This window comes from Pleurodeles waltl, chromosome 11 (genome assembly GCF_031143425.1).
Source record: "Pleurodeles waltl isolate 20211129_DDA chromosome 11, aPleWal1.hap1.20221129, whole genome shotgun sequence".
In the NCBI taxonomy this organism is placed as follows: Eukaryota; Metazoa; Chordata; class Amphibia; order Caudata; family Salamandridae; genus Pleurodeles; species Pleurodeles waltl.
Genome location: NC_090450.1, coordinates 410,063,509 through 410,079,208, shown reverse-complemented (window position 1 = coordinate 410,079,208; position 15,700 = coordinate 410,063,509).

Below are 15,700 nucleotides of genomic sequence, written 5' to 3'. Positions count from 1 at the left end.
ACTGCTGTCTGTAGTAGAGGTTCGGCAATATTCTATCCGTGTTGGTACACTATGGTACTTTATGTTTTCATTAGTGGTTGTATGTCTGAATATAGGGCACAAAAACATCATGATACATAAATAAAATAGACATAATATCAACTACCAAAGCATTGCAAAGGGAAGTGTGTATTTACTATTCTCAACTTCATATCTACGTAACTTGAAGATATATATGTATATTGTCAAAGTTTGTATATGTGGCATACAGCATAGTAAATACATACCTGTATATACCTACTTTTACAATATTTTGGCAGTCAATATTCTGGCTACAATAATTTTGAAGTGCAATATTTAAAACTCAATGTTCTGCAAAGGATACCTTTGAGAGCCCCTTAGCACTCCAAGCACATTGTAGCACAAGTTCTCTGCTTCAATAAGTTAAAGCATGTGATTGTATGGTAGAAGGGAAAGAGTGGGCAGACTATATGAGCCTAATAGTACATCATTTCCCACAGATAATATGCATCTGTGGGTTTTCTTCCAGTTAGGGCTGAGAAGTGCCATAGTCGCAACAAATCAGTTATGGTCTGGAGAAGTTCTACATTAAGTAATTTGAATTCATGGGTTACTTAGGCAGAAAAAAGGGAACAGACAATGGAAAAGTAATATTCAAGAAATTATGATAAAAACATGCTGGCTATAAGTTATGGGCACTGTTTAGTAGGAGCATTAGGGGTGCAGAATTATTAATTTGTTTAAAAATAGAAATTGTTAGCATTTATAAAATATCAGCCCCGACAGCCGTTCATATTTGATTTGCACTAAGAAGATTTTAGCAGAACAATCTTCATATTGAGGTTCCACTATAGTTTTATAGCCAGCTGTTGAGGGCTATACTGGTTTGTCAAAGGCCCTGAATCGGAGTTATAGGCCAGAGCGCAGGCCTATAACAAGGGAGATGGCATTTAACAACCAGTATAACCAGATGCAGAAGGGTTATCAGGCTATTAGAGCATTCCACCCACTAAGGGTAGAATGCTCTATATTAAAAAGGGAGAAACATGAAGATGAACATTGGAATGTTGGAGCTTTGTGCTTATACCAGCCATTATAAGCCTGAGCAACTCCATTGTCTTCAATGCAGCTCTCAAGTTCCCAATGTTCTAACCTAGTTTATTTAACCCAGTAAAAAGGAACTAATTTAATATTCATCTAAAAATCTCTGACTTTGAAAGTTGAAGCAGATTGTGTTGATCCCCTTTCAGAAAGATATGTCATTGAAAGCAGCAGGCTGTTCTCCAGGGGACATTTACTCCTCCCAGGAATGGCTGCAATAATCTGAGCTTCATCCATCTCCACACAAATATGTGTGCTTACTGTGGAGACGTTTTGTTGTCAAAAATAGACAAAACATGGTAAATTATTGGAAATTATAATGCTTGTGGATTCTGTTGTGTCTAATATATATATATGTATAAAAATAATGGGGCCAATTCACAAAGGTAAACTTAGGTGTTCGGTCTAAACTTTTAAAGTATTATCTCTAGGTCCGCACTCAGGGCGAATCTCCACCCCGATTTCAGACCTAAAGATGGTACTCATAAATGACCATTGTGAATTCCCAAAGTCATAAACTTACATTTTTGGTCTAAGTTTAGGACAAACACCTAAGTGTACCTTTGTGAATCGGGCCCAATATTTCTCTTTCTCAGTTTCTGTTACTATACGTGTCTCTGTTGTTGCTAAGTCCCAATATTTATGTGGGATTTCTGGTAACAAAGTATAATCGTCCAAAATGGGGACAAAACTTCCAGCCCAGTCCTCCCCTTTAGAACATATAGAATGTTTATGTCAAATAAGGCTTTGCTTCACTCCAACTCACCTCAAAACCTTAACCTCTGAATATGAGGATAGATAGGTTTAGGAAATTCTTACATCCTCTACCACCCTCAAATTCTACAAATCAGAGCTTGTCTGTTTTCTTATTTTTTCTATCATATTTCTTTATTGGTATATCAAATAAGATAACATTGAATGCAACAAGAATACAAGCCGGCATCCCATATTCCCATCCAATAGGGAGGAGGTGTCCCAACTATTACCATGAACAACTATTTGCCCTCATCAATGATGGTGCAACTCAGCAACTCAAAATCTTACTCAGAGAGGAAAAACTCTAACTTCTGTATTCACCACGAGTTGCCAGTCCCAGAAACATTAAATAAGAAGGAGTAATTGACCAGAAAAGTTACGTGAATAAATCTACTATTTCTTAGCAATGAGAGAAGGATAAGTAGCAACAAAAAAAAAAAATGGGATCAAGGGCAGTGTTCAGCACTACAACCTCATCAACCAAGGGTCACTTGCTTGGAAAGGATCACCAAAGGTATTTAAATAACTATAGCTTATCATTAAGATTGTAATCTGTCTCTCAAAAGTCACCATTTTGTTAATATTTTCAAGACAGGTTTGGAACATCAGGATTGTGCTTATCTTCTAGTGCCACAGGATACAAGATTTGGAAATGCCCAAATCGGTGTGCAACCATCTGTTGATGTGGTGTGAGAGTGGGTAGTTCTCAGGTACCATGCAGTAAAGTCATGCAGGTATTGGAGTGGCAGTCGTGGAGTTCAGTTTCCAGGTAGTCCCATTTATGCCATCAGTAGCCAGCAAAGATTTATTTTTTGTTTGAATCTTTTTATTGCATTTTTTGGGGTACAAATGGTACATATCACAATCATATATGAGACATGGGACACATAACTAGGAGTTGACAACAGTTGGCACCAGTGCAATAGTGAGAAGATTCAATAAGCAGTATGTATGAAACAGAAATAACAAAAATTATAACCAAACAGCGAATAGCAACATCAGGTCTGCACCACAGTATAACAGGACGAGAGTGGAAAAAGAGCATCATTATAGAGAAACAGTGTGAATAAACAGAAAAGATTTAGTTGTTGTATCAGGAAGGAAAATATTTAGGGGAAAGCAAGAGGCATCCCTGGCGACACGTTGATAGTCAGGGGGTGCCTGCATTTGCTGGAGATGAGGCAGCCTCTACTGATTTGTCTGCAAGCATCAGAGCAGTTAGGAAGTCACATAGGCTGGCATCCCAGCTAACTGCCAATAGGTATATTGTTGGCAGGCCCTGCGTGTCTTCCCTGTGTAAGCCAGCGCTTTCATCTCTGGCCCATGCCTGCATAGTGAGATCACAGGCAGTGATTACAGGAGGTATCGAGGACCTCCACCTGTGGGTAATCTCTTGGCTAGGAGAAGTCCCAGGTCTAAGAACCGGGTGGTGGCTCTATGTTTCTTGCCCCTACAATTAAGACCTAAGAAGAAGACCTCCCAGGTGTGTGGTACAGGTCGTTCCATACAGGTTGCCAAGCATGTGCTAACACCCAGCCAGTATCAGTGAAGGGAGGGACATTCCCAGAGTATGTATATCAGTCCAGCTTTGGGGAGAGAGCAGTGGGGGCAAGTGGCATTGGTATGGTGGTAATAATGATTTATCTTATCAGGAGTGAGGTAAGCCCTGTGGAGTATGTAGTATTGTATTAGGCAGAAATGTGCATTGCGTGAAACAAGCTCAGGATATTCCACTCTATTTGTGCAAGGATGGTACAGGTCTGTTTCCCAACAAGTCAGCAAACCACTGCTTTAAATGGTAGCCTGCGCCCATGATGTGAAGATATTGGACAATGAGGTGTTTTGGGCGTTCCTGCTGCATACCACCCCAGCATGCATTTAGTGCCCCTAATATGGAATTGTGTCTTAAAAATTGACCAGGTCCCTCTTCTGCCACTAGAGGCCATCAAGTATTTTTCATTCCCATAGGATGGGTACAATGCTGCTTTTGTTTACACCACATCTCCAGAATTTAAAGTAATTCCTTAGTTTAGCTCTGTAAAGCTTCACTTGTGACCAATACCAGTGCTGGAGGATTTTGAAGAAGCTTCATGTCAATCAGGAATCCTTCAGTCCTGTTCTAGTCTGTCTGTATCATGTCCTACTCTCCCTCCTAGAATTCAGTTTCAAGTCGTTTCCCGCCCTGTATGCAATTTAGAGGAGCTGCTGTGTGAAAAACAGTGATTGATCAATGTGTACAACCCGGTTATGACCCCTCCATAATGATGTGTAAGTAGTCGACAATAGGAAGGGCTTACTTTGAGTTAGTGGATGCCACTGGGGCAATTGGCACTAATTTTGGGATACCAGCACTTTTTTTCCTCATCAGACATTCCCCAAGAACAAAAGAGGGAAAATGCACAAAGGGGTAAAAAGTTGAAGGACAAAATGGAATAACAGCCACAAACGGAGAAAGCAGGTACCTGCATGAGTGAGAGGAAGGGTGAGGAAGTGTCTGGCAGCATCCTTCTTATTATATAATTAGGACAACAGTCCTTTGTTTTGTGCTTTCCTCGAGTGGGGTACCATCTCAATAATGTCCGTACATTTTATAGCATGTACCCTACTTGAGGATCTCCAACTTTTTGTTCTTGTAGCGCACTTTCATGGATGACATCTGATAGGGCATACCTGTCTCTATTATGACATAGGTCGGGTTTGCCTAATCTGACCAATATGGGGGTCAATTGTTACATTTGAATCCCCTCCCATTATAACTCTGGTAGAATCAAAGGATGTGAGTAATTGGCTGAAGCTGGAGATAGATTTTAACTCATCGTCTACTGAGGCATATCTATAGACCAAAGTTAGGAGTGCTCTATGTATATAAAATTAATAAAAAATGTTTCTTGCGTATATGTCAAACTAGGTGTGCAATTGTTTAAAAGGGAGTGATTTATGCTGGAAGTTTGCTACTCCTGTTTCTTTTAGGCTTGACATGTCCTCTTGGTTGCTCCTGTCTTTGAGTGCAGCACAGGCCTACAGAACCCAGCCTACCCACTCTACTTTTAGTTTGTCACTTTCTTCTGCTTAAGATGGTTTTCTTGTAGGAGTACTTTTTCTGTAACACATTCCTTGCTTATGCTTGCATTTAGTTGTGTGGGTTTTGAGTAAATCACACAGAATGGGCTATTAGTAGCAAATAGTATCTGTGGCTGGGAGTGACAGTAGAGTGACGGTGGAGAAGTGTGGCTCAATGGTTAGAGCAACAGACCCTCAAGCAGAAATCTGGCCCAGGACCAGGGTTCAATTCCCACCTTGATGGGTCTTGGGCTCAATTTCCTTGGACCTGATAATTCTCGCATCGGTGCCTAATCTAAGTCATGGGTCCCACTCTGTAACTCTGGGCAATAGTTTGCTTAATCTCCACAACGGCCCCAACAGTGCTGGGATGCCTGGCTTCACCTTGGAGGTTGCCCAGGAGTGGGCACCTCCCAGGGAAACGCCAGGAGGGGTTCCACAGCGGTATGTGTACAGCACCTTGAGACCCTAACGGGTGAGTAGTGCGCTATACAAGTACGAAGTTTAGTTTAGTCTTTATTGAAGATTGTTAGTGTTATTCGATCAATTATACTGTGTGTTGGGGATGGATTCATAGGATAGTCCACTGGATTGTGTGATAGTGGGTTACAGCATCCTGGTCACCCCAATCAAAATGGAGAAAGTAGATGTCTAATGTCAGTCGTTAAAATGTTGAATAAGAATGGTCAGGTAGCCTAACACAATGTGGTGTGGGGTGGATTATGGCTGTCTCGCTACTTGATCTGACAGCCAAGTGTAGAGAGTACTTTATGGTTGAAGTCTGATTCTAAATCCTTTGTCTATGACAGTAAAGATGGTCCTTTAGGTGCAATGGGTAGGCTGTGGGGCCTAGCTGCAGCTGTCTCCCTTCGAACAGCTATGAGAGGTGTCACTTTAAGAGAAGTGTGAAAGAAAGGGCATGGGTGTGTTTTAGATCAGGCACTCTATTATGTAAGCAACACAAGTGGGATTTCTACTAGGGCTGAAAGTTCAAACCCATAGTGAGGCCCTCAGTGTATATTCCAATCCCAAAATAACTGTTCCTGTGTCTATCAATCAAAATGTTTGTTAAATGAGGATAAAGTACAGAGATACATAGCCAATCCCAAAGAAGTGTTGTGATCAAGTCTTCAGGGGTGATCTCTGCTTGTCCCTTGGTGTTGTTGGTTTCCTTGACCTTGGTATGCTTCCCTGGGACCACTTCTGTGTTACTTTGCCCATCACCCACATTCTTCATGGTCCAATTTTCCTCCTTTTTCCAGGGCTGTAGACTATTTATCCAGAGAGTTAGTTCCCTCTTGTGTCAATTTTAGCGTTGTCTAACTCGCCGAGAAAATATTCCATTGTGCAGCTTTGGAATGTGATAATCATGATGGCAGACTCTATAAGGCTGTAATTAATGTTTCTCTTCCACAATCTAGGTTGTAAGGCTAAGAATTATTTACTTTTGATATTCATAGCTGCAGAAAAGTCCACTGTGATCAGAACTTGGCTGTGTACATATTAATACAGACCATTTTTCTTCACCACTAGGATGAGCTGCCTTGCCTGTTTGGGCCTTCTGCAGCAGGGCATGATATGTGGAGGATATATACTGTGAGAGATGCTTTGGGATAGGACTCTGTGCACCTTTTGAAACTCTAATTGGGGATCAAAGGTGGTATTCAGTAGAGTTTGAAGCAGGGAGCCCAAGAAAGCTAGAATGTTATGTTTTTCAGTTTGTTCTAGTATCCAATGAGCCTTACGTTGTCCTGTTAGCTGAGGCCCTCCAGGTCTACAGTCTTCTGGTGCAGTTGCCATACTTTTTTCATTCTGCAGGTTGGTGTCCATTTGTGTTTCCACCTTTGATATCTAATCTTCTGTGGTTGCGAGTTGTTTCTGAAATGTGGTAATGTCTCCTCTTAAGGGTTGAACTTCTGCATTTGTCATGATTACAGCTGATTTCACATATGTGATTGAGCTCTTGACATCAATCACTTATTTCATGAGCATCATTAGTCCTGATTCAGGGATTTCATGAGCAATCGCAATGTCCAACGGTGGAGGATTAGCTTGTGTTTAGTTAACCACGGCTCCTGAAAATGAGAGTTGTAGTATACGCTTGGCCTTCAATGTGTGATGGTGTTGAAGTTCTTGATTGGCAAGGACTTGTGTTTGAGTCAAATCTTGAAGTCCAGAGATCACACAATATCATTGATTGAATAACACTAACACTCTTCAATAAAGACTACTGTCACTTTGCGTCACAGATACTATTTGCTACTCACAGCCCATTCTGTGTAATTCACTCAGAACCCACGCAACTAAATGTAAGCAAAAGTAAGGAATGTGTTGCAGACAAAGCACTCCTACAAGAAACCCATCAGCGATCCTCTGGGTTTTAGGTACAGTGCAGTTTCAAAGTGTCTTCTCTGTTCAGTGCTTTCATGAAGAGGCTAAAGTTGTTTTATCATAGTCTGTAAAACTATGCAGGTGAGAATGCAGGTGAGAATCATCTTTGCAAGTAACGTCCCAGTTATAGAGTTTATCTCTACATCATATATCCCATAGGGGGCTTCCACTTTGAAGACAATGTGCTCTACTACAGCATGAAGATTGTGTGAACAGACCTATCCAAGATGGCCACTAGGTTGAGGTTTTGTTTTAATTGTGCAGTTAGTGCCTTCTTTAATGTTGATTCTGGTATCGACCACCAACAACGACCGCAGTATTCTTTAGAGATGTTTAATGATCCCTGGACATGGAGTATAGCACATTGGTATATTTTCTTCTCTGACTGGTGTATTATGCCTTCATACAGAGACCTCCAAAATAAAGACAAGATGGTTCCTTGGGATTCACTTCAGTCATCCCATGAGGTAAACATCCATGTTTGTATTATAGATCATATACAACATTCACAATTTTATTGTATTCATTAATAAATGGGACAAAAAAAAGAAAACAAAACTCAGGCAGCACAGTGCTCATAAGTGCAATAGTGTGGGTCAAAACGTCAACAGTTTTTAGTGGGAATCAACAATAGTTTTGTTTTCTAAAACAGCAGTTAGGCTAGACTGATATATTTGATTTATGGATACCCACATAATATATTTATATCATATGTTAATTACCACACTATTAATTGTCATAAGCAGTGCATGGAGAGGGAAGTTGCCACTGGGTAGTTATAGTTTGGATGACGTTTTCATAAAAAACATTTTTTTAGTTTCGTTACAACTTTGGCCCTGTATGACGAATCTCCACGAAACATTAAAAACAAATCTCATCCAATTCAGCTCCTTCCAGGAAAGTTTCGGGATGATCCGTCAAGTGATGAGAAACAGAGGGGGTCCTAAAACACATTTTCCCCATTCATTTTTCCATAGGAATATTAGACGCTGAACGGAATTATACCAAATTTGGCAGAAAGCTAGATCTTGGTCCAGAAAGCATGTTTTTTTGTAATTTGGTGTAAATTGATTTAGTAGTTTTTGACAAATTAAGGTCAAATAACTTTCTATATATCACACCACAAAGGATTTGTGGAGCCAATAGATCTTGAGATAAAATCTAATTGGCCAATTAAAGAAGAAAAAAATACAGTGATTTCCTACCTTTTTTTAACCCCCTCCTCCTTCCCCTCTTTCCCCCCGCCTGGATGGGACAGGGCCCAGGGTGGAAGGGGTGACACATTTTTTTTTGGGGGGGAGGGTTCGTGCAGTCCCTCTCCCTGAGCCTTCATGATGCCCTGGGGACGCCATCCCAGAGGTCCAATATTTTTAAAATAGGGAACGGGTTTGTGGCACGCCCTCCTTGAGCCTCAAAGAGGCCATGGGGACCCCATCACCTGAGGCTAATATTTTTAATATGGTAGGGGGGCTCGCCCAGGATGGGGCAGGGCCACAAAGGTCTTGGGGCTCCTCTCACAGCCCCCAACATATACTGAATTTGGGTCAATTGGGTGGGCACCAGGACACTCACTAACAATCAAAAAGGCAGGGGTACCAGCAGGGGCCATGGGACTCTCCCTGGTGACTCAATATGAAAACTGATGTGTGGTGCCCCAGGTGGGAGCCTAGGCACTCTAATTATTTGAAAGAAAACTCCTGCTTGGCCTATGGGGCCGCTTCTAGGAGAATTAAATTAAAGCCGTGGGATTCTGGGTGGGCACAGGACACCCAAAACTCAATAAATAAAGAACAAATTAATAATAAATGAAATCAGTAGCAGCTAATTTTTTATTCACTACTCCAGCATGGAGCACCCCAAAATGACCTGAGCAGCCGTGATATTTACATATTTTTATCCTGGTAGTGCCCTTAGAAATGGGAGGGGCACCACCAAGCATTCTGTAATATTGTGGGGGTGTAGAAGGAAGTACATCTCTCAGCAACATTAGAAAAACAGTAAGGGGGTCATTCCACCGCCGGGGCCGGGGTCGGCGGGAGCACCGCCAACAGGCTGGCGGTGCTCCTGAGGGCATTCTGACCGCGGCAGTACAGCCGCGGCCAGAAACGGAAAGTCGGCGGTGTACCGCCGACTTTCCGCTGCCCAGGGGAATCCTCCATGGCGGCGCAGCTTGCTGCGCCGCCATGGGGGATTCCGACCCCCTCACCACCATCCTGTTCCTGGCGGTTTCGACCGCCAGGAACAGGATGGAGGTGTGGGGTGTCGTGGGGCCCCTGGGGGCCCCTGCAGTGCCCATGCCAATGGCATGGGCACTGCAGGGGCCCCCGTAAGAGGGCCCCACTTTGAATTTCAGTGTCTGCTTAGCAGACACTGAAATTCGCGACGGGTGCTACTGCACCCGTCGCACACCTTCCACTCCGCCGGCTCCATTCGGAGCCGGCTTCATCGTAGAAGGGTGTTTCCCACTGGGCTGGCGGGCGGCCTTTTGGCGGTCGCCCGCCAGCCCAGTGGGAAACCCAGAATGACCGCCGCGGTCTTTTGACCGCGGTACGGTCTTCTGGCGGTTCCCGCTTGGCGGGCGGCTCCCGCCGCCCGCCAAGCTTGGAATGACCCCCTAAGTCTCTTTGGTCATTAAATCCATGATCCCAGGAGAACTTGCCATATCTTTTCAAAGCACTTGTAGCTGTAGCTCTATGCTCTTCAGCTGGAGTGCAGGGCCCTCTTGTTGTTTTTTTTATGATTTCATTTTGTGGGCTTAAAAAAAATCTTGGAAGACTTGAAGGCATGATGATTCTGTTCTAGTAAAACATTATTTTTATGACAGTAGTTTTTTAAACATTGCGTTGTGTGAATTAATGAAATATACATTTGATTATAGTTATTGGTGGTTTTTGACAAAAAATATAGGTTTTCTTAATATATGTTGAAATGCTGTTACCTTGATAAAGCTAATAGGCCCAATATTTCCATTTTGCTGTTGTGACCTTTATTGCCAATCAATCAATCGGTTTTTATAAAGCGCAACTACTCACCTGTGAGGGTCTCAAGGTGGTGGTGGTGTTTCTGGGCCTCATTCGAAGAGCCATGTCTTGAGGTTCTTCCTGAAGATGGAGAGTGATGGGCTTTGTCTGAGGTGCGTGGGTAGGTTGTTCCAGCTCTTGGCTGAGAGGTAGGTGAAAGATCTTCCGCCGGAGGTCGTTTTCCGGGTGCGTGGAATGGTGGCTTGTGTCTGCAGGGCGGATTAGAGGGGTGTGGCGCGTTATGGAAAGAGATACAATGATTCGGATGGGCCGGTCTGATGTTGTGAAGGGCCTTGTAGTTGTGGGTGAGTAGTTTGAAGATGATTCGCTTCTCCACCGGGAGCCAATGAAGGAGTCTCAGGTGTTGGGAAATGTGTTCCTGGTTGGGGAGGTTCAGGACGAGTCTGGCGGTGGCATTTTGGATGAGTTGTAGTTTGCATATGTTCTTTGTGCCGACGTAGAGTGCATTGCTGTAGTTGAGCTTGCCAGTGACTAGGGCGTGGGTGACTATCTTGCAGCAGTCATTCGGGATCCATTTAAAGATTTTCCGGAGTTGGCCGAGGGTGTGTCAGCAGGTAGAGGTGACTGCGTTTAGCTGTTGGCTCATTCTTAGGGAGGAGTTGAGGATGATTCTCAGGTTGCGGGTGTGGTCAGTCGGAGTAGGTGGGACACTGAGCAATGTGGGCGACCAGGAGTCATCCCAGGCTGAAGTGGAGTTTCCGAAGATGATGAGCTCGGTCTTGTGTGAGTTGAACTTCAGGCAGCTCTCCCTCATCCAGGTGGCAACGGCTTTCATTCTGGTGCGAAAGTTCCTCTTGGCTTTGTCCGGGTCTTCAATGAGGGATATGATGAGTTGTGTGTAATCCGCGTATGGCACTATGTTCATTCCGTGGCCTCTGACAATGGTTTCAAGCGGGGCCATGTAGATGTTGAAGAGCGTTGGGCTCAGGGAGAATCCCTGAGAGACTCCGCAGCTGACTTCTGTTGGTTTGGATATGAAAGGTGGGAGCCTGACTCTCTGTGTTCTTCAGGTGAGGAAGGAGTGAATCCATTGTAAGGCTTTTCATCGGATTCCTACATGGTGGAGTCTGATGCATAAGGTGTTGTGGGAGACTGTGTTGGAGGCTGCTGAGAGACTGAGGAGTATGAGTGCTGCGGTGTCGCTGCTGTCGAGGAGTCTGCGGATGTCATCAGTGGCTGCAAGTAGAGCTGTCTCCATGCTGTGGTTGCTGTGGAAGCCAGACTGGGCAGTATCCAGAGAGTTGTTGCCTTCGATTTATTGTTGCAGCTGTGAGTTTATGGCATTTTCCAGGACTTTGGCTGGGTATTGTGTTAGCGAGATGGGCTGGAAATTCTTTAGCTCTGATGGGTCGACTGTGGGTCTCTTCAGGAGAGGGCGGACATCGGTGTGTTTCCGATCATCGGGGAAGGTGGCTGTTTTGAAAGAGCAGTTAAGTGTCTTGTGCGAGCTCCTGAGTGAATGCTGTTCATGATCATTTCAGTCTCTTCTGTGGTGAGAGTGGACCAGCTATGTACAGTTTGGGTGGGTTCTGGGGAGCTAGGTCAGTCATAGGTTCTGATGCTGGGCGGGTTCTGCTGGAGGAAGCTGTCAGAGATGACCTTAATCTTGCGATGGAAGAAGGTGGCCAGTTTGTCGCAGAGATCTTGCGATGGGGGGATTGGTGGTGGCTTCGGAGGGAGGATTGGGAAATTCGTTGATTAGCGTGAAGAATTCTCTTGTGTTGTGGGGAAACTGTTGAAGAGAGTGCGACTTTTTTTGCGTTCTTGATGCGTCGGTGTTGGGTAGCAGTGGTGGCTCTGAAGGAGGCGAGGTCTTCGCTGGTTTTGCTGTTTCTCCATTTCTTTTCTAGGGACCTACAAGTGCGTTTGGATTGTTGGAGTTTGGTGGTGAACCAGCTGGCTCTTTTTGGGATGCACTTGACTGAAATTGATCAGAGGGGAGCGAAGGAGTTGGCACATTCAGTGATCCAGGCGTTAAGGTTGCCTGCTGAGGTGTTGGCATCATTGGTGGGGGTAATTTGGCAAGGGTCGTGGGGAGTTGCTCGTCTGTGATTTTATTCCATTTCCTGTGGGGTGGCCCTACGGACATGGAGGTGACTCTTGGGTGCGGTGATCACAAAGGTTAAACAGTGATGGTCGGTCCAGTCTGGGATGGAGATATTCTTGATGGAAATTCAGCTACTTGAGGTGAAAATGGAGTTTATCGTGTGTCCTGCGGTGTGCGTGGGCGCGGTGATTAGTTGGTGTAGTCTGAGGGTGGCGAGATTGTCAAGTAGGGAAATGGTATTTTGGTTGTTGCGGTCCTTGAGGTGGAATCTCAAGTCACCAAGGAGGAGGAGGCCGGTTGGCGCCAGGGCATAGGGGAGGCAATGTCTACAATGGAGTTGATGAATAATGGGCGGGGTGGGCGGTCTGTAGACCAGGGTGCCACGGAGGGAGGAGTTGTGAATGACGTGGATCAGAAAGTGTACGTGTTCCATTGTGGTGCAGTGTTCCTTCGTGTTGACTGTGATGCGGAGTGAGAACTTGTGTACGATGGCCAGTCCTCCACCCAGACAGGAGGGCCGTCCTTCCTTAGGATGTTGTATCCGTCTGGGATTGCGATGGCGATGTCTGGTCCTCAGCTGCGGTTAGTCCAGGTCTCAGTTAGGAATGTAATGTCTGGACGGGTGGAGTCAATCAGGTCCCAAAGTTCTGTGTTGTGCTTATAGAGGGAGCGTATATTTAGAAGGAGGCAGTTGATGAGGTTGTGACGGGCGTCAATGGTTTCAAGCTTGGGTTGTTCCGGTTGTATGTTGTGGCTGAACCTGAGGTTGCAGTTCCGGCAGGAAAAAGGTCAGTGGGTCTCCTTAAGAGATGAGGTGTACCAGGTGCTGAGACATCTGGTGTTAAGGCGGTGGAGGGTCTTAGCGTGGTACTGGAGGCTGGCCAGGGAATGGCTTGTCAGAGATCCAGGGTTCCTCGCGCTGGGCACAGTCCAAGCACGGATGGCGCAGACGGGCTTGTCTTTGGCGCACCAGCGGCACAGCTATCATTAAGAAGGGGAGGGAGGTGGGGGGTCCGGTTAGCTGGGAGGCAGGAGGGCGGGAAAAGAACTTCACATGGGGGAGGCCGCAGGGGCAGCAACGGCGTGGGAGGGAGAGGGTAAAGGAAGAGACAAAAAATGAAGAGAAACAGTAGAAAAAGAAAAAAAGAAAAAAACAAAGTGAAAAAGGCAGGAATATAAAAGCAGCTATAAAGGAGAGACAGAGAAAGATACTTACTTGTAGATGGCCACTAGGCGACCAGGGATGAGGCATAGGCAGGAGCCTGCTGGTGGAGGAGGGCCTTGAACTGAGAGTTACGCAGGCTCTCAGTTCGTTCCCAAGGCAAGGCGGAGGCAGCAGCCAGAGGAGCTCGGGAGGGCAACAGACGCTGGCCCTTTAACAAAGTCAGTAAGTCTGCCTTACCTTGAATAGCACCCTTTATATTATAACATCCTACACATTGAGAGGTTGGGTACCAGCGAGAGCGCAAGTTATAACTGGTGAATTTCAGTGAATTTGTGCATCTCAAATTATATGTTTACCTGACATTTTCAACTAACTATTAAGTCCCTTTGGCCTTTGTTTTTTAATGAATTTTTAAATTTTTTTTTTAAAGTGTAAAGATATTATAGCAATTTCTAAATTCCTAACTATAACATCACTTTAACCTTTGTTTTTTTAATATGTATATATATATATATATATATACACGATATATATATATATATATATATATATATATATATATATATATATATATATATACACGCACGCACACACACAATGAATATATCTAAAGTTCAAAGAACAGATGTAGTGCTGATTCCAGTGCTTCACGTAATTTATTAGCAAAGCTTCCACCTGATGCGTTTCAGCTACAACTTTTTTCAAGGGTCTAGAGTGGTTAATTCCTCAAAAGACATATAAGTATCTTGTGCTCATCGTAAAACACACACAACACCCATAACACATGAACAAATAGTCCTGAACAGTGTTGGCAATTTTTGATAGGGGTATTTATATATAATGTGATTCTAGGACCACTCCCAAATGTAAACATACTATGCTGTGGCCTGATACAAATGCATCAAATAACAATTATCAATAATTGGTCCCAATATACTTAGATGCAATGTTTGTCAATACAAAAAATTATAAAATGAAAAATCATTAAAACAAGCTGTTACTATGTAAACATGATTCATAGAACCAAGAATACATTAGTCATATAAGCCCTTGCAATTTTGTTCACAGCAAAATGAAATTATATATCAATAGTCCACAAAAGAATTTTGTTGACGAGAATAAAATGTACACTTTTTTAGAAACATCGTTCCTGTGACAATATGAAGCAAACCCATGTATGTAACATATTTCGGATGTCACTACACATTTCATTATAACCACAATAATGCCCAAGTGGGCCAATAAAAAGTGTACTAAGAAATTAGACTTCCAGCTAAATCAATTTCTTAAATGTTGACAATACTCCACTTAAACATATTATTGCAAAATCAAGAAAAATCAATATATATATATACATATATATATATATATATCAAAACACAGCGACGCACTCTTCAGCTGGTGCGGAGCACGAGGGCAGACCGTTCCCTCAATTAACTAGGACCTGGAAGAAGACTGTTAAGTCGAAACGTGTCATTCTTTTGCACTGAATAAACTGAAGAATGAAGAATTAATTCCTAATAGAGTGTGTTGCCATATATGTTTGCTCAATATATATATATATATATATATATATATATATATATATATATATATGAAAAATTGTACAATATAAATTATACAGCTGCTGGAAACTTCATTCATGTGATATGATAAAGCCACCTCCTATGCATGGTATATAAGTATCTCCCATGTATGTCAATATAACATCAATTATGCCAAAGTGAGCCACTGCACAAAATTCTAAGAAAATAAAATTTCAGGAGTTATGAAGGACTTATCACTCAAGCCCCAGAGGGCGGGCCAATATCAATTTCTTTTATAATATCTAGGGCAACCTGGAACAAAAACTAAATTGAATACAAATAGTCCAACATTATTCTAGCTTGAAACAGCTTCTAGGACTGATGTGCAGTGCTCCCAGTGTACCTAAGTGAAAATCAGATAGTGAAGATACAAACACGTCTAAAAATAATGAGAAGAACTACATCACTCCTAATGATAGCTAAGAGATTATAGTAATGCTGATCCTCTATACGTCTAAATGGACTGCCATCTCTTCATTCGAGTTCAACCCATTAGGAATCAGTGCATCAAAATCAACAATGAATTTTGACAATAGTTTACATAGAGTACTAA